At 37.8% G+C, this 20,668-nt stretch overlaps 1 protein-coding gene across 2 annotated transcripts in view; it reads right to left on the bottom strand.

The window, feature by feature from the left end:
* LOC112052112 (fat-like cadherin-related tumor suppressor homolog) overlaps window positions 1–20,197 on the bottom strand; it is a 70,615-nt gene extending 50,418 nt beyond the window's left edge. For both annotated transcript variants that reach the window (XM_052882248.1, XM_052882249.1), the window contains exons 1-2: window positions 19,283–20,197; window positions 32–112 (exon numbers count right to left, since the gene is read on the bottom strand). The gene's annotated coding sequence lies outside the window, so the exon portion shown is untranslated. The remainder of the gene's footprint in view (window positions 1–31; window positions 113–19,282) is intronic.
* Window positions 20,198–20,668: the final 471 nt, after the last annotated feature.

The following is a 20,668-nucleotide window of genomic DNA, read 5'->3' as shown; positions in this document are numbered from 1 at the left end:
GGGCGGCCGGCAGGCGCGGCGCGGTGCCTACCTCATGTGTGGCGCGTGCGGGGCGGCGCGGCGGACGACGCGCGCGCGGCCCGGGCGTGGCGTCGGCCGCAGCGCGCGGACTCTGTAACACGAAGGAAGCCGTGAGTCCTGTCGACAGTGTGTCTGTGGGGAGGGAGCTTGTGGTTGTGGTGTAGTGTGCGGTGGCGCCACGATACGGTGCACGTTTTGACTATTTTTGTTAGCACTCGACAGTGTGCACTGAAGCTTGCAGACTTAGCACGTTTATAATGTTATTTTTCACTACTCTTGCTCAAAAACACTGTCATATTACCACTCCACAGCGGGGCTAAACAAGCATTTCAGCCTCTAGGGGCTAAAGTAATTTTGTTTTTTAAATTCTTGTATGTTACGAGTACTAGCCAAGTACTAACCTACTATAAAACGGAGGAAGTTTTATTCGAAAATAGAATCATTATAGGTAAGGCCCTGATTGTTTTGAAAAATAAATAAAAAACTTTAAATTGGAATGAAATGCATCGTTCTTGTCTGTGGAATGCGTCCATTTTTTTATTTTATTTTTATTGAGTTGCGAATAGAGCGAGATTTGAAGACATGGGACATCCTTTACGGTGTAATACCTTTGCCTTTTTCTCATGTGAAAAAAATCAAATTAAAAAGCGAGAATTTAAAAAATAATTGGCGTTTCAGAAAATAATTGTAAATTTGTGACCGTAACTTACATATTTTTCAACAATAATTGTTATAGTTGTCTTCATCTAGTGAGAATGGTGATCCTAATTTGGGGATGGATGAAATTTTCAATCTGTTACCATCAAAGTCCAGACGCATTTACTTAAATACTTACCTACGAAAAATTTAATAAGTGAAGAAAACAACAACGAATAGATTCACTTACGAAAGGAGTTTTTTAAACTATTATCATTATTCATCTTTACAGTAGTCGGAAATTATGTTACCTGGTAAAAGCATCTCCCTTAATATCCAAAATTGTAGACTTTGTACATTTAATTTTCAATTCAAATAAATCATTGAATATTGTACTAAACTGTTTTATTTTCTCGCAATCGTAGTGAAAAGCAGAGTGTAACACGTGGGGCTAAACCCATTATAAACTCGGTTTCTATTTAGGCGGCCCGGGCCCTAAAGTACCTTGTATATAATGGGTCTTTTTAGCCCCTTGTATAACAATCTACTATTATTATAGATGTGTGTATAGAACTCTTTATCGACTTTGTCGGCAAAAGAAATGATATCTAAGTGGGTACCAAATTCTAAAGACTATACAACTTAGAATACATTGAAGGTCAGGGTTTGAATTTTATGCAAACAATATATTTTTTTTCATACCGGGGGCTATATATGAAAAATCCATTCTTAAGGAGTAAGCTCCAAAAACTGAATTCCACGCGAAAGAAGTCGCGGGAGTCCGCTAGTATAAATATAAGTGCTAAAAACATACTTATTATATAATAATCATGTATTGATCTTCCAAAGTATAATATTTTAATTGGCGTGTGCAGTGATCGGGGCCCTGACTTGAAGTCTTACCAGAAAATGTCAATCGAAATGAATTTTGGAAAAATTCTCCGATTTTCAAAATAAATATGACAGGTTTGAATCCGACTTTAATCATGGCAGCAAAAATACCCTTGAATCATTTCTGTTTCGGTTTAGTACCTACAGCAGGTGGTGAAGGTCAAGTAGGTTATTGTTACCCCTGGTTACCGCAAGATCTTTGAACTTGAACACAAAATCGAACTCTCGAGGTTGCCCAATACCTTGAGCTTCTTGATCATTATACCTACTGATATTTACAAATTACCTACACGATGGTAGGTATTTCAGAGTGTTAATTATTGTCGTTTGTCGCAGATTGAAGTTCTCAGAAGAATGCGCGCGAGGACAAAGTGATTGTGTGCGCGGCGCCGGCGTCCCCTGTGTGTGTGTGTGTGCGTGTGTGTGTCGGGAGCGTATGACTGGTGAGTTGTCTACACTGTACACTGTACTCTAGTCCTCGCTGTCGCTAGTCTACGGTAGAGCGGCGACTGATGGGGCGAATTAGCTATTTAGGCTGAATAACATCCGGGCGTGGCGTTTGCTACAGAACATTGTCGAGGCTACGTGACACGTGTCTGTATGTGCCCCGGAGTGACGCAGTCCTGGCGCAGTGTACCTATAAGTTAGTTTTATTTACGTTTGTCACTTTTGTTGGATCTCAGTAAAGTTCAATTCAATTTTACGCAACATGTCTTATACCAGAATGTTTACCTACAGCTACAGATAACAACTTATCAACAATGCTTACACTCTGTATCTGTATATAATATCACATACAGGTACGGAACCTATGCTACGACTACGAACAGGGTATCTCATACTTTTGGCACTTTGGCCCCACGAACCCGTGTTAAAGTTTTCAGATTACAGCAAAGCGAAGAACCCAAAGCGAAAATGAAACTTTTGAAAAAATTTTAATTGTTTCAATCAATAAACAAACATTACTGTATTTGTTTATTGAAATAATTCAACGGAAATAATTGTTTGCAGTCTCTAATGCGTTGTATCGTCTAACCCTAGGGGTTTGCGCAGGTACCGCACTTTACACACTAGATACCCTGGATTACAATATTTATGTATTGATATATTATTATGTCATCACGATGATCTCGGGTAGGTTCAGAGATAATGTGTCTTTCTAGTAGTAAAACAATTTTCAGAATCGGTTCAGTGGATCCAGAGATTACCCCTACAACAACATAAACAGTACTCATATAAACTTGATAACAATAAGTCGGGTTTTCCTTCCTGACGCTATAACTCCAGAACGCACGAACCGATTTCCACGGTTTTGCATTCGTTGGAAAGGTCTCCGGCTCCATAAGGTTTATAGCAAAGAAAATTAGAAAAATGTCAACGTACGATAGGGGTAGGGTAGGGGTAGGTAATGAAGTTTACATCGAGTTTCACGCGGACGAAGTCGCGGGCGTCCGCTAGTAAACTTGATAAACTTTCAACATAATCGCTGTGACCTGCCGGTTTTACGTAATTTCAACCAAAATGCACCGTCCACGATTTTACGGCGAAGACCCGTTTGCAAAGTGAATGTAACAGATTTGCTGAATTTAATAAAATTATAAAATATGCCGGCGCAGCGCAGCGTGCCACGAAACAGTGTTTGCTGATTACTTGGTGTTAGTGATCACATCGGTGAATGGTTCTGGTTGACATTGTACGACTCTACCTGATCTCGAAGCAATATCTCACGGATACCTACAAGTAGGTAAATAATATACTGCAACTATATCAATAGAAATTAGCCGACATCTCGCGACTCCACCCGCGAACTTCTCATTTCCAGGGAGTCATGACGGAGATAAATTAAAGCCTATGACAGTCGTTGATGATTCAGCTTCCGATTAGAGAAAACATTTTTAAAATTAAATCAGCAGTATAGACCGTATAGGCGTAAAAGAGTAACAAACAAACTTGAGTAAGTTTCTGTTTAACTTATATCTTCTGCATCTTTTTAAAACTGCTGCGTATACGAGGACAATTGCAGCGGTCTCGGACGCAGCGGAGGCGGCGGCCAACGAGTCGACTGTCACAGTGAGCAGTGACAGTGAGCCAAGTTCACTGAGCGGCGTGCGCGGGCGGCCCCGTGACCCCGCGCCTAAATCTGCGATTGCGTGCCGCTCGGAGTGATGTCAGCGAGAGGCGTCGGTCATCGGCCGCGCGCCGCGAGTGCAGGGTGAGGCTAGTTCCGCACCGCAGCATCGCTGCCTATGTCACTTCTATTACAACTTGCTTTTCGCGTTTGGTACTGCGTATGTCCTGAACTGAACGAGTCCCAGCAATTGACCCCGAAGACGTATCGGCCTTACGATAGCTTCAAGTCCAAGCAGTCGATCGAGGCAATCCTACTCGTTCTTGGCTGGGTGGAACCTGATTTGATTTACTGAGGATTCTGTTGATAGTGATGGAGGGTGCACTCGCGAGACGTTCAGGCTGCCGGTGCCGGCCGCGGGCGCGGTAGGAGGGAGCGAGCACTCCCACGTTACCAAAATCCAAAGCCAAAGTCCAAATGTGATGCGCCCTCCGCCCGCGTGCGTCGCGTCGCCGCTGCACGTCGCGTGAACGCAGTGAATGGCCGGCGCCGGCAGGTGCGGTATTTATAGACTGGTGCAAGGGATTCCTCGGTTTACTTCACTGTGTGTGTCATTGCTTGTGACTTGCATATGAATATCCAATTGTAAATGTTTTGAAATCTATTTACGAGGAGCGTCTGCGATTCCTACAGTTTGGCCACGGCAGAAACAAATTACTGATGCACAAGCATATATGAATATTGCTCGTTGACTAACACGTCGCTAGGGTAACCAAGTTATATTATTTTTTATATCTTGAATCAGTTTTTTCAATGCTGCTGGCATTATGGCGCGTGTATTGCAAATCAAATTTATAGTGGAAGGACACAATATATATTTATTGGTTTTAAATAACTTCCATGTGTGAGTTTACGACTCCCTCGAAAATTTACAGAAAATTTTGTTGGTGAATAAGGGTGCCATATAGGTCCATATGTAATTGGTCTGAGTTAAATACTCAAGATGTCATCTGCTGTCAATGAAATATTATGGAAACTGCAACTTGTGTGTCAGCACTATTAGAATGTAACAAAATACTCGACAATCCGAGTTTTGCGGATATGTTGTCGATTCGAAATCTTTATTTTTTCATGTTTTATTATTCAGGTAAAGTTTCGGTCGAGTCTACCGTACCCCTTGACGAAATTAAATTGTTAATATAGATATCTGACTTGATATTATGACAAAACTGATTTAACTTGTTGTTTATTTAATTAATGAGGCATCTTGTTTATTTTATGAGACTCATGTTAATGCGTCTCTCCTGGTCAATGCTCATCATCATTAACATCTGAAAATTATCATTATGTGGTCAAACATCATCACACTAAGCCCATCAACCCGCATTGAAGCAGCGTAGTGGGTTCCTCTTCTACAATGATTGTCTCCTTATTAAAGACCATTTATATTTAAATAGGCTGATAACGATTATGAAGAATTGTTTCGTAAAATGCAATATTCATTGAATAAACAAGTATTTTGACATACTACAGATCTGTTAATTAGTTTTTTTTTGTATAACAACTAGCGGACGCCCGCGACTTCGTCCGCGTGAAACTCGATGTAAACTTTCAACTACCCCTATCCTACCCCTACTCCTACCCTACCCCTACCTTACCCTACCCTACCTCTACCCCACCCCTACCCTACCCCTACCGTACCCCTACCCTACAACTACCCACGGACGATTCGAATAACAATTAGGGGTATAAAAAAAATTTAATAAAAAAATTCAACCGACTTCCAACTCAAAAGTTAGCCTAAACTAAAAAGCAAAAAATAACATCTTACCTATGTGCTACCTTCTGATCAGTTTGAAGGCGGTGCCAAGCCAGTGATGTTTTAATTTAAGCCGTTTAAATTACAAAATTTCTGTGGTTCTTTCAGAAACGGCTTTAATTAAAACATGACACTGGATTGGCACCGCCTTCAAACTGATCAGAAGGTGGCAAACGCACTAGCCGTCTCTACGATTTTCGAAAGTTCCCCTCGATTTCTCCAGGATGTCATCATCAGATCCTGACATGAAAAAAATGGGACCACCCTGGAATTAAACCCTTCAAAACAAAAAAAGAATTTTCAAAATCGGTCCACAAATGACGGAATTATCGCTGGACATACATAAAAAAAAAAAAAAAGACATACATACAGCCGAACGTAGAACCTCCTCCTTTTTGGAAGTCGGTTAAAAATAGGTGTTGGCCTATTCTCATAGATACCGGAAAAGCACAAAAAATTTCATCAAAATCGGTCAAGCCGTTTTGGAGGAGTATGGCAACGAAAACTGTGACACGAGAATTTTATATATTAGATTTAACACAGATGAATTAATTTGTAAATTTAAGCAAGTAGGCAGTTATTGTCCATACGGTCGCGTCTATGTTTTTCAAAACCCACCGTACAAAAAGTTCTCGGACCATGCCATACACTCAAGCTCATGGAGGAGAGACAACAAATGAGATTGCAGTCTTCAACAGACGCGTGAAAATACCGTCAGATCAACAGACGGATCTCTAAACCGCAGACATGCGACAGTCTTTTTTTTTTATTACTTTAAATCCTTGATGACCGAGCGTCTGTCTATTGGACGAAGACAGTTAACGCGTTTGAAGACCGATCAGGGCAATGTCGTTTCTTCTAAACCTGAGATCTTGAGTGAGGTCGAGAAGTTCTATGGACTTCTACCCAAAAGCCTGTTGACAATTTGGTCAAAGATCCTAGAGCCAAATTGACTGGACACTATACCGAAGATATCCCGGACGTCAGCCTAGACGAGTTTAGTATGGCTCTCGAACAACTTGAGAACAACAACAAGGCACCAGGTGATGATGGAATCACAGCAGAACTCCTGGTGGAAAACCGATACTTTCAGCAAAATAGTAAGTTTTGTTTTTGGTCCAATTTGGCCGGACTAATTACTTAATTATAATTTAAGACCTCGCATAACTTTTCATCGACTACCGACCGTCCTATATACAATTGAAAACAATTAAGAGTATAGGTGTGATTTATTGATCGTTTTGGCTCAACTTTCAAACTGATCAGTAGATAGAAAACATTATAATGTTAGTTTTGCTTTTCAGTTTCATGTATACGTTTAAGTACGTTTTTGAAGTCGGTTGTTTTTTTTTTGCAGCAGATGTTTAGATAAATCTAAGTACCCAATTCAAATCGTACGTCAAAAGGCTGGCCTTGAATCTTTCTTTTTTTATTACTTTACCAGGTAGTTCTAGCTAGGTAGCTAGAGCTACCTGGTAGAGGACCCGGTGAATTTTGTTTCGTGCCACGTAACAAAACATCAAACAAACATCTGTCCCTTATAGTGCAATAATATATTTTTTTAACTTTTCGTTAATTTCTATGGGTTTTTCAAACTAAAAATACAGGGGTTGTAATAGAGTATACAAGATGAAAAAAATGTATTCTAGTACAAGAGCAATGTACGAGTAGTTTTTTATTTAGTGTTAATTTATTTTTTAACATAATTATTGTTCTCCTCAGAGCTCTATACACTTTCACCGACCTGGAAACGCTACTATACCAGCTCAAATTTTCTTTTCATCGAAGCCTTCAAAAATGTATAGACTACACCTCCAGACCTTGACCTCTTCATTTGTGAAAAGTTTTTGACCTCATAAGTGTTTTTTTGTTCAGCTTGAGAAATAGATAAAAACCTGATGGAGCTACGTCATGTGAACATAGGCGTATATAGAGGGTTGGGTGGGCTGTGCCCACCCTAAAATAAACCTGTGCCCACCCTAGGATTCTGGGCTACCGATATGTAATTCTATTATGATAATAATAATAGACTTGATATCGAGGGTCAGGCCCCCCTAGATACGCCACTGCATGTGATAAACTCGCGCACTGTGCTGATGAAACGAAACTTTTCTGCTCAATAATCCTGTTGTTTTTAACATGACTTCATTAACCACTTTGGATTAAGTTTGTAAGTACTTACCTAACTAAGTAATCACTACATGATACCTTCTCGTTTTTGCATCTATATCTATACTCTATACTAATATATAAAGCTGAAGAGTTTGTTTGTTTGTTTGGTTGAACGCGCTAATCTCAGAAACTACTAGTCTTACTTACTAGTCGAGGCTATAGGCTATTTTATTATATATTATCCCCGTACTCTTACGGGAACTGGAACCACGCGGGTGAAAACGCGCGGCGTCGGCTAGTGTAGCTGTTTGTATAAGGTACTTGTTCGACGGGATCATACCGTTTTCGTGTATGTAGAGTGTAGACTCACTTCTTCTCCTTAAAGTATTATATTATATTCTTTGCCTACTATAGTTATTCAATAATGTGGCTTTAAAATAAGGGTAATTTCAAAAATGTATTAAATTCCGATAATATGTATGCCTATCATCAGACGTAAAATCATTTATTTCAAGTAGGCTCAGTTTACAAGCACTTTTGACTCGTCAGTTGACTATTTGTAAAGATTCTACCACCGGTTTGGAGGGCTGGTTTTGTTGAGAAGAAAACGGCAAGAAACTTAAAAATTGATCTTTAAAAAAAAAATCATACAATATTATAATTTACAATTGACTTTTTTAGTTTTATTAGTTTTACTTCCTGTGTGTACGTGGAAGCTGATCCAACGGCCTCCGAGCATCTTTATCATTAAGGAACTCATCAATGGTGTAGTAACCTCGATTAAGTACATAAATGTTTTTAACACATTGCTTAAAGCTATGCATTGGCAGGTCCATCACAGTCTTGGGGATCTTGTTATAGAAAGAGTACACCCAAACCTTCAAAAGATTTTTTTTTACTCTTTAAAGACGAACGTACGTGTGGTTGTGTAAACTGTCATTGCCAGGCGTAGTGCCAGGTAGAGTTATTTTCATGAAAGAAGTCCTGCGGCTAAAATCTGAACTAAAATTAAAAACTGACAATGAGCGCCATTAGCTCCGCGTCTGAGAGACTTTTTTCATGAAAGGACTTTAAATTAAAGTGGACTTGGCGATCGGGGTTTCGGTAACAGCTTGCTCGTGAGTCGGTGCTCGGTCGGCTGAGGGGGGGGGGCGGTGCTCGTGTACAGTTTGTTTACACGCAGCGCGCCGCACGCACGGGGGGAGGGGGGAGCCGCTTTGTGTCGGCCATCTGTTGAGAGCGACGCCGAAACTGGAATACGATCAATAATAGTCCTACTCGTATTCTTGGTACGGGTATCTCGATTTGGACACGTTTCGTCAATTTGAAAATATTGTCAACATTTTACCTACCTAGTATAAGTAGTAGGTAAGTAACAAATTCTTGCTTGTAAATACTGTTTTCTAATTGCTTTCTACACTTCTGGACTGAGCTTGTTTTTTTCTTTTCAGTTTTTGTATAATTTATGCAGTCGGGTTTTTTATTTGTTTAATTAATTTATTACGGCCAGTTTCTTCGTCGTAAGTAACAGTGACTGTCTTAATCAAAATAAACTGGAAAATAAAGTCTTCTTTACTACTTACTACTTTTACCGTTACTTTAGTTTTACATGAAGAAACTGGCTGTTAGAAGTCGGTTAAAAATTAAATAATCAAGGGCAACTCGCAAACGTGAACGGAATTCGAGAACCAAAAACACAAAGTTTTCTTGTTGTTTACATTGAGCGCGCCTGCCGCCTGCCGCCTGCCGCCTGGTCGCTACGAGCAGAGCACGGTGGAGCCAGCTCCGAGGAAGGAGACAAGTATCCTCTAGTTAGTGAAACAGCTGCGTGAGCCCTGGGAGCTGTCACTCTGCTCTAAAAATAATAATAATTCAGTGGAACACGCGGCTTTATAACAATCCGCTTTGATGTGAGCGGCGCAAGATTTTTTTGCGTTTTCTTTAGATTCGTTCCACATAAATTACTTACTTTATATTGAAGAAGGTAAACTTGAATGAATACATTCTGAGCTATATTTGTTTTTATGATTCCATTTCTAAATTAGATCATTTTCTTGGTACTTAAGTAGGTAATACAAAATATTTCTTGCTACAATTAAGCACAGTCTTGTAAACGTATCGTCACAGGCTGAGTAAACGTATCGTGATTGCGTACTCAAACTTGAGTACCTAATACGTAAGTACGTCTAAAACAAACTTGTTGTGTTATATTCTAATAACGAACGTTTATAGGAAATAAATAAAATATTTATTACGTTATTAAAACAAACTGCTGGTCAAGAGATTTGCGTACAGTATATACAGAACTATACATATCATAGTACATTATTGTATAACTTATAATAGGAGTGTCACAGATAATAACAAATGCCTAATAACCACTGTAAAATTTATTAGCTTTAATTTATCTTTAATGAATGTAGGTACGGATACAACAACATGTATATGTATACATGTGTAGATGTACACACGTGACTGGACGTCGCGCGTCGTTGCATGATTCAATATCTGTGGAGAGTCTGTTCCGTTGCTGGTCGACGTTACAATTGATACTCATTAAAACAATAAAGAAAATAACTTCACAACAATTGCCAAGAGAATCGTTTCATTTAAAAGTATTGCTTGCGAGATCTCATTTTAGTTCTCACCTATTACCTAACCAAACCACCTAGGTATACCAAACAAAAATAATTGTAAATAAGTAAGTACCTAATTAAACCAAATTTATTTGAGTGAGTAATGCTTGTAGAGAGTACTTAAAAGTAAAAACTAGACATGTATCTATAGTATTTTTTTCCTTACATGGCAAAAAGAGTAAACAAAGATCCGTTGTCACGACATTCACATATTTCTCACTAACTGTCCGTTTAAACTAAATCATTTATATACACATCACTTCATTTAACGCGTACACCGCGAATTACATTAAAACTGCTTGTAATTTAACTATTATATCACATTTATTTCACTAAAAACGAAATCACAACAAGTTTTATTTCTACAGATTAACGAAAATGTTGCGAATTTGACATTTCGTAATGCTAGATTGTCTATGAATTGAAGAGACGGGAAAGATACATGAAATTATAACTTGTCGATAATTATGTACATATTTTTTAATTTTAATATTTGTGTCCTTTGTGGCTTATAAATAAAATAAATGTGTATCTTTATTAACACAGCACCAAAGAATATATTATACTCCATGGAGAAGAAGTAAATCTACATACACGAAAACGTTGGACATAGCAGCGACATTATTTCCGCATACGAATATTTTTTCATAAAGTCAGTGGCAATTTTAATTGGAGATTTTTGATTTTAAAATAGTTGAAGGAACCAATTGAGAAAAAACACATAATAATTTAAAAAAATATCTACAACAGACTTCAAAATATTAACGTACCCACGAAATTAAAAAAGGGAAAAATAATATCATTATATTTTCTGCCAAGCCAGTGTATTCAATCTATTAATTCAAGGTGTACCCTATCGTAAAGATTTTTGTTTCTCAGACATTATTTTTGTCTGTCATGTGTTTTTTTCAGTAACGACTTAAGTCAACATCGGACGGGCTTGGCAGCGACTTCAAAATGATCAATAAGTAGAAAATATAATAATGTTATAGTTTCCCTTTTTAGTTTCGTGGGTACGTTAACATTTTGAAGTCGGTTGTATTTTTTCATAATATTTTTTTTTTATATTTTTAGTATACCTAATAAATAAATCAAATAGTATACCTAATAAATAAATGAAATTCAACCTAAAATCCACCCATCTGAAAGTCGGAATTTTCGGTAACGCTTTTTTGTTAGTCATACACTACTCAGCAATCAGCAATAATATAACAACCAAACAACAAATAAATAACAAAACTAACAATTGCAAGCGAAACAATTAAGTAATGATGATATGGAACAAACATTGACACGACCTCACTGTGAGCATGGAAGCGACAATGTGGCACTTTTTGCTCGCAGTTAACTGATCCTAAACCGAGCTTAACCGATCGCGGCGCGAGCGCTCCCTATTGTTTGTAATTATATAGCACGATCAAAAATTATTAAAAAACGGATAAACGATATTCTTCAACCACATGCAATATTTTTAAATTAAGAATAAAGAAAACAATACACAAATACGCCTTGAATATTATTATTGCTGGATCAGAAAAATAAATAAAAGATTTGAAATACTAATGGAAAAAAATTTATTACTTTTGTTTCGCAACATGGTGAGATTTTTATTTTTCTGGTCAGGCTAGTATACGTAAATCGTGATAGTCAGAGTTATTAGGATATAATATAAAGAAGTTAAAGAGATAGTGATGTACAAGGGGCCGAAACTTCAGTACAAAGATTTTTGAATATATGACATTATGCGGTAATAAATTTAGTAGGTTCTAGAGCTAGAAAAATGTTACGAATTATAATTAGAGACTGACAGTAAGTGTACATTAATTCCAATTATGTTCTACATTGTCATTTGGACTAGTGGTGTATAACCAAGGTAAAAAAAAGAAAGAAATAATAATCTTTAATTCAGTAGAAAAATATTTTTGTCGCTTTTTTGTTTTTCTCAATTGTTTTCTTCAACAATTTAAAAATTAAAAATTTCCATTATAAATTGCCACTGACTTTATTTCCAAAATATTCGTATGCGGAAATAATGTCGCTACTATATCCAACAAAATGAAATGAAATGTTAATGTTTTTTGTAACTTTTGTATCTTTTGTAATTTTTAAAAATGTAAACTGTAAAATTTTTGTAATTTATGTACTTGGAAATAAAGGCTATATTATCATTATTATTATTATTACTATATCCAACATTTTCATGTATTTCATGATTCACTTCTTCTCCTTGGAGTATATATTCTTAAAATGATATTTAATTTCCTAAAATGCACACAACTGAAAAGTTGGAAAACGAAACGAATATGGAACGTATTCGTTTTTTAGGATGACGTATAGTAACGGATATTTTAGTTTAGTTATTTCAGTTATAACGATACCTACTTGATATCGTTACGATGCCCGCGGTTAACTTCTCAACCCTACTGATTGTCTTTGGTTCAAAGTCCGCCATTATTGTTGTTTAAAATTGACATCTAAGAAAATTTCAAGTATACCTACCAAAACTACATACAACTTATACAAGTTACGAGTAGATACAAACAATATTGTCTTACTCAGTGTTTTCAAAGATAAAGTTGTTAGCGGTATCGTTTGCCCTGAGCTATAGCCATCGAACATACTCAACTCAGGTACCTACTGCACGAGAACAAATGTAATGTGCTGCAACACGTTTGATATCAGTTAGGAATTCAACGTAAAACGTTATGCATGTTGAGTGTAAGTTATGAAGTGGGCCTACTTTCCGGTTTAAGGCTCAACAATCTACTCCCCCTAAACACCGGGAACTTAACCCCCATACTTCTATGGTCGAAACCACGTTACACCACAAGTAGGTCTAACCCTGAGGAGGTAACCCAACTTAAAAAATCGCAGGCTATATAGCCGATACCGTCGTCATGGTAGGCGAATGCGCCCTCGCGCAGAAGGCCCATCCTCGGTCACGTCTCCTTCCACAGAAGAAGACAAGAGTGCCGGCTCAGTTAGTAGGTACCAAACTAACTACCCCGCCAACTGTTTCAGTAGACGTCGGGACACTTCTTTTTATTAATTCTCTTCTTTTATTATTTTTTTTTATTACCTACTCTAGGGCAGAAGCCGGTGTACCAAAGCGGCGAAGTAACATAATATGAAGTTGTATTATTTCTTGTATATTTTTTTCTGTTAACAACAAGAAAACGAACAAACCAACACATCATACTCGTAAGTCTTCAAAAATATCGTATAGCTCAGGCTATATCGCAGTCACTCTGAACGATCTTAGCTTGTTGTGGACAAATTAAAGATGAATAATTATAAGTAAAACGTTGTACCTACTAAACTTTTTTAATAAAGTAATGATTTTGTTGTTAAAGTAGAATTATCAAGATTTTATTAGATGTTTAAGTCAATTACCGGGTGGTAGGGTAGGGTAGGGTAGGGTAGAGTAGTGGTAGAGTAGTAGGGTAGGCCTGGGCCGGGGATGGGCATTCCCGTTTAACCTATTCACGGTACATATCTGAATTTGGGTCACAAGAATTGTTATGTGTACATTCGGAGAAAACAGACAGTATTAAATTTTTTTTTTAATTTATTAATCTCCTTCACAGTCAAATTAAGCATAAAATTTGACATATTACTTACACGACTGAAAAACTGACGAGGGTATGTAAATAACATTATACTTAACGAGAATTTTCTGCGTGTGTGAAGTCTGCCAATCCACATTGGGCCTGCGTAGTGGACTATTGGCTTAACCCCTCTCATTCTGAGAGGAGACTCGAGCTCAGCAGTGAGCCGAATATGGGTTGTTTAAGATGAGGTTGCCTTTGATCAAGTTCATGTTGCCCTAGATTTTGTATGAAAAATGTGTTTGGCCGCAATTTAACTAGGCAACTTATTTGAAATGTGTCACTATGAACATTATCTATCAATTATTTCATAGCACTAATGAATAACATATGAGGGTAAGTACAGTACTTAATTAGATAAAGGTTGAAAGTCAATTTCAGTTTTACATTTTTCATTAGTTAAGGTCGCTACTTCAAGGTTAATACGTCTTTCCAAAATTAATGTAAATAGTGATCCAATTGCAAAATTGCATACTACTTCGATTGTTAACTTAAAAGATAAGGTTGTCAGTAAGATAACTCAGAGTTTGTTAAAACTAGAAAGATACAATTTAGTGTGGGTATATATATTAATTTCGTCTATAAAAATGGAAAAAAATTAAAAAAAAAATTGTTTTGGTTTCTTCCATGCAAAGTGATGTATGGTTTATCCCATAATGTGGGGTATGATTATCGGTATTTTTGTGCAATACAACATAAGCGATTAAAGTGCTAACTTAATCGGAACCCTACACTGCGCGTAGCCCGACACGCACTATGCCGGTTTTTTTATTTTTAATTTATTGTTTATAACTTTGCAAATTTTGCGAGCGGCCCTCAATTTTTTTTCAAAAATTGATAATTTTCATGCGATTCCGAATCGAATGACACTTCAAGTATAGGTAGTAGGAAAAGGAGACAAAGTTTCGATATAAATAGCTTTTGTGATGTAGACTTATTCGCGAAATTTACGAGCAAAATTATTATTCCAAAGCTGAAATAGTATACAGCGTCGGTAAAAGATAAGTCTTTATGAGTCTTCATTAAAGAAAATGACTAATAATAATTATTGAATGTTATTAAAGTAGAAAAAATAATAAATTCACTGACACCCAATTTACTCTCTTTGACTTGTTCAGATTTTCATACTTTAGAGTTTAGATTAAACATAGGTAGTTTTTAGTTATATTTAGCCAATAATAAAAGGATTATCTAAACATTTTATGGATTTACAGCGCAGAGCATTATGGCAAAGACAAAATCTTCAAACCGAGCAAGGAACTTGTGACCAGGACATAGAGTTTAGGTGTTCATGTATGGCATGTGAACATTCCCTTTCTCTGCTCATATCGTTCTCCCGCGCAGCCAAGTTTGGTTAACACCCTCCTGGAGCAGCTTTGGATACTAGTTATAATACATATAGGTAGTACTTGCTGCAGTTCTTGTTAGGTAAACTCTACAAGCAGGCTTAGGCTTGTATCGATTACTTAAACGTACTCGTAAACTAACCACACAGCCATTTATAGTTAGTTCATTTGTTAGGTCATTATGACTTATCAGGAAATATTACTTTGGATTGGGGAAAAAGCAACTCATTATTTTTACTTAAACTTCAAGTTTAAGACATTTATACTGGCTTGGATTTCCCGTATACACCGTTTTACTAAGTAATTTCAATTTGTTTCCGGTGTAGGATCGCTTTATAACATTTCTCTTAAAGAAGTCTCGGTCCCTATTGGTGATACTCAGCTAAATGATTTTCATAGTCTTCTCTTAAAGACACTTATTTTTCATCGCTAAGAAAGTTTTGTAGTGTACCAAAAGTAATGGTTATTTCTCAGTGTCAGGCCAGACGTAGGCCACGTTGGTGTATTATGTAGATGCATCGAAACTTCCCAATCAAGATCCTGGAGTTTTTGTCGAGCTTTCACTAGTCACTATAAGATATATTGACGGCCTCCGTGGCGCAGTGGTATGCGCGGTAGATTTACAAGACGGAGGCCCTGGGTTCGATCCCCGGCTGGGCCGATTGAGGTTTTCTTAATTGGTCCAGGTCTGGCTGGTGGGAGGCTTAGGCCTTGGCTAGTTACCGCCCTACCGGCAAAGACGTACCGCCAAGCGATTTAGCGTTCCGGTATGATGTAGTGTAGAAACCAAAAGGGGTGTGGATTTCATCCTCCTCCTAACAAGTTAGCCCGCTTCCATCTTAGTTTGCATAATCACTTACCATCAGGTGAGATAGTAATCAGGGGCTAACTTGTAAAGAATAAAAAAAAATACTAAATACACAATCATGTGTGGCGTTGTCCTGATGAAACACAACGCCGATGTTGGTCAGTGCTGACCGCTGCTAGAACGGTCCACTCGTTGAAATTGTTGAGATCCGATTTTAATGTTTATCGTGTAGAAGTAACTAATAAATATTAAATATCAAATTTATTTCCAATCTCACCAAATGCACAGCAACATCTACCTGCCTGTTAATCCTGGTTTGGCCAGTTTCGGCTGCGCTTTGACTACGATCGTTTTTGCACAATGTCGTCGTGTTACACAAATAGTTCACAAACTCAAACCTTCTGTTTAAGAAATGGGTCGATTGTTATACATATCTCAGATTATTCGATCTATCATGTTATTTGTTGTTGTGGCATCCAAACACAGAGTTTTTTTTAAATGCAGGTTTGTGAGAACCATTCTCACTCTTCTTCTTCTTCAAAACTAATTTATTCAAAGTTATGATTACCAATAAGTCGGTCAAGTTTGATTATTATTATCTCTGCGATTATATTGTCATTTTTGATATGTGTTAATATCCTAGATCTGCATCTTACGCATCGTATCAAATGGATTTTAGTATTCTTTGTATAGAAAGTCATACGAGTGCGTCTACTGAACCGCATCGCACTGAACGGATTTTATCTATCGTAAAATTAAAAATCCGTTTGATGCGACGAGTTCGATACGTACAAAGCGGATCAGTGGACGCCTACCGTAATGCACCAATATTGGACGTATTGAGGGAATTTTATGAGGACCACGAATACCATTGACTATATCAGGTTTGCATTTTCAGATTATTTAAAGTATCAAATTTTAGGGTAAAGGACCCAATAGTCAGCCTTTAGACATTATTTACAAATATAAATAAATAGCGTTTAATCGAATCCTTGTCTTCTTATTGTCTAATACGCACACTTCCGACTCATTAGCAACCACTGTAACGAGCTTTACTCGTGGTTGCGTCTTCGCCTCACACATTACTAGAGTCGTCACTATTGCAATTTTTTTCAACGCAACAAGTTCGAACTTACGGTAAGTTTTTGTGTCTATTTATTGTGATTTTTAGCGGATTGTTATATTGTTTTACAATATTTAATGTTTATCTTACGATATAATTAACTTTTCCAAGCATTTTATTCGTATAATTAGTTGTAATTAAGGTGGCCGACTTGTGGCTTTCGAATTTTTAATGTTTATCCCGTGTTCAGCCATAGGGGCTGACTACTGGTTTCTTCATACTTTTCTTATACACATTTAGTTGAAATTAAATACAGCAATTTCTATCTAAAATGTACTCGTAGGTGATTTGTATTAACATTTTACACATAATATACATTTTGTATAACAGTTTTCTATATACCTATGTACCAATTATGTAGTATAAGATAAAGGCTGACCACAGGATATGCCATGGCTGACCATTAGAAAAATGAGACTGAGCACTGGATAAAAGTGCTATAATTGGTTTTTTGTTGATTTTATCTATAATTTTAACATAACTAATGACTTTCGTTATGAATATATTATGAATACTAATGAATGGAAATTTCTTTGGAAAATTAAATAAATTAAGTATCTTTCAGAAAAAAATCATTGTTTTTATGTATATTTAATATTTAAAATGCAAATGAATCAAATTAAAATGCTCACTAAAAGGCTGACTACTGGGTACTTTACCTAAATCATAATTTAAAAACTGTAAAAAATAATGATATAACTTATGATTATGTTTTCCCAAACCTAATATTTAAATGTTTCTCCCCCACGGCACAGCAAGATAAATAAATATTAAGGTACCTACCTACGATAAGTTTAGATTGTTTGGAATGATAAGAAAATGTGTGAGATCTTAGAATCTAGACGACGAAATAGCTAGTAGTAGTATACTAGGTAGGTATTCCTCTGAGATTTTATAATTTTTTTGGTAATTATGTTGGTAATAGGTACACATACTTTCATTTTTGAAATGGGTATATTTAAGTTACCTAATAGGTATGTTTCATTGAAAATTAGTTAATTATTTGTCTTTATTTTGTTTAGATTTCTTATAATCTGGCTAGCTGGCCATTCGTCGGCCATTTATATCTTATTAGGTAGGTATATAGACCTACCTAGTCAAATAAGTATCATGAAGTTGTATAGCTATTTATGTTATATTACGGTATTTACTCGTACTAGGTACCTACTTAACTGATATATTCCTACCACCTTAATCAAAACACCTTAATAATGTATAGCCAGGTAAGTAGGTAGGTAGGTATAAAATAAAGTGCGTTTTTGGGAATTGCGTGACCCAAGCCAGTATCTTATCAGCTTATCAGTCACTTTCTGTGTATTTTGTTCGTAATATTTTCTATGTTTCATCATCTGCATTTCATTATGACAAATAAGCGCCATTTAACGGCTGACTAACATTTTTAACAGAAATTGAGGTTATTAATTTTCAAGGCTACAAGGAAATTTTACTCGAGGTTCGGTTAAGTGTTTACGTAAAGTAAAAGGACTGAGAAATAAACCGACAAGTTTCTGTCGGTGTCGGGCAGCGGGCTCCGACTTCTGACATCTGACTCGAGCAGTCTGTATCTAGCATTCCGATGGCACCATTCAACCCACTCGCGTGGCACACGCCACATGGCGACAGTTGTTGTTGTTGTAGTAGTTTGTAGCACTATCACTGCTGTAGCAATCGATAAACACAACAATGAAGCTAGGACGTAATTATTTTATTACCTTAGAGGAGTCACTACCGTTAGTCATATTTAAGTCGTACTCGTATCGGGGTTAGATTGATTAAGACCAGTGATATTGTTCAAACGCTTTATTGTGTTAATAAGATATGTATGTGGTATTCATGGAACAGGTATGATTCAAGTCGTCCAGGTATGATTCAAGTAAAATCATTCGTCAAATAAAGCAACAAGGCGCTGTGAAAACTTTTCTGCGACTGCAAATTAAATGTCATAAACTAATGATCTACACATGGATCTACTCTAAGTAATACACTTAGCAATTTATTTTGGGCTGTGTTCTAATTTTTTATCGATCGTCCTGAGGCAAAGCAGCTAACTACTGAACACCTCCTCGCGTACTGAGCGAGCTTAGATACGACTCGCTCAAGGGAAAGCAGTTATTCGTTGTGAGTTCGAGTCGAGGAGACAAGTCGGGTTTTGGCGTGGACTCGCTTGCAGTTCCGCAGCTCGCCCGCATGAGTCATGTGCGTTCGGCGCCTCACCTGCACGAAGCCACACTAAAAGTTCACTCCGAGTGTCCGTCGCGGAGACGGAGCACCGTCGCAGCCGTCGCTCTCGGGATCGTTTAGAAAGCACCGGCGGTGGCGGCGGGGCCGTTCGGCGCCGACCGCGGAACCGGCTCGAATTGCCGTCAAACCACTTCCAAACAATGCACTCCTTATCCTAGGGCACTCGCACTTCACTCGATTTACACATCCAATTATAAACTTTTGAACGAGTGTCGGTTCGTTGGGTCACTCGCGGCTAAGATCGCGTCTCTCCGGAACGGCGCGGAGAAAAGGCTGGCGCGAGCGACTGCACGGGGCTCCCGGGCGACGGGCGACGGCTGACTGGCCTGCAGCGCGTGGCCTCGCTCGCGGGGCGCGGGGGCGGCGGGCGGCCCGCAGCTTGCCCTATAAACTCGGTCTCGTATCGTGAGTAGGCTGCTCCTCGTGCACTTTTGTGAAAGGCAAATCACATCGAAGCTATTAATTTTTTTCCCCCGCGCGGCCGACGAGTGCTTCGACGGACCGCGGAGCTTCCAAGCGATTTGTCGCATTCGAAGCTTTGAGAAGTTCGTGCGGAAAACGAGCATCGGAAGTGAGCTCGCGTGCGCCAGTCAATGAGTAGGAAAGAAAAGTTAAACGCGTGTACTCACTACTCGGCCGAGCTCCGTGGGCGAGCGCTCAGTGGGCAGCGCGTGGGCGCGATGCGCTTACAGCACGCAGCCGCCCTCTCCTTGGTGCGCTGCACGGCTGCACGGGCACGCTACAGCCTGCACGGCTGCACGCAAGTGACGCGCAGGACGCAGAAGTGACGTCACTGATGACTGAACACTGGAGAAAAGTGCCATAATTTGCTTTTTGTTGATTTTATCTATAAGCTATTTTAACTTTATTATACTATTTTATTGATTTCTTTGAAAAATTAAATAAATAATCATTGTTTTATGTATAGTGTTTAATATTTAGTACACAAATTGAATTAATCACTAAGAGGATGACTATTGGGTACTTTACCCTATACCTTTATATTCTCATAACTTTCAAGTTTTCAGTGCAACGAATCTTGTTTTAAAATATTAGTTAACAATAAATTGGTTTACACAGTCATTTGAATAAGTCTGAGCTTCAACCTGCCACCTTACATTTGATGGATGACGTGGAAATGAAGTTATGTTATTAGGTACCTTCCTACACAGAATTTTTACTATGCTTCCTATATTAAGATTAAAGTTTAGTACGTAGTAAGAGTGTTGATATTTTACTTTATTTTTTAATATTTGTTTAATTTGATTCGATAGCATCTGATCGGATTCGGTTCCGATGCAGCATGAATCTTGATGCCAAAAGTTCAGAACGCTGTATCGCCAATACAATCTTTACCAG

This window comes from Bicyclus anynana, chromosome 6, assembly GCF_947172395.1.
Source record: "Bicyclus anynana chromosome 6, ilBicAnyn1.1, whole genome shotgun sequence".
Classification (NCBI taxonomy): domain Eukaryota; kingdom Metazoa; phylum Arthropoda; class Insecta; order Lepidoptera; family Nymphalidae; genus Bicyclus; species Bicyclus anynana.
Note: the sequence above shows the minus strand (reverse complement) of the source record. Positions and strands in the feature narration are given on the sequence as shown.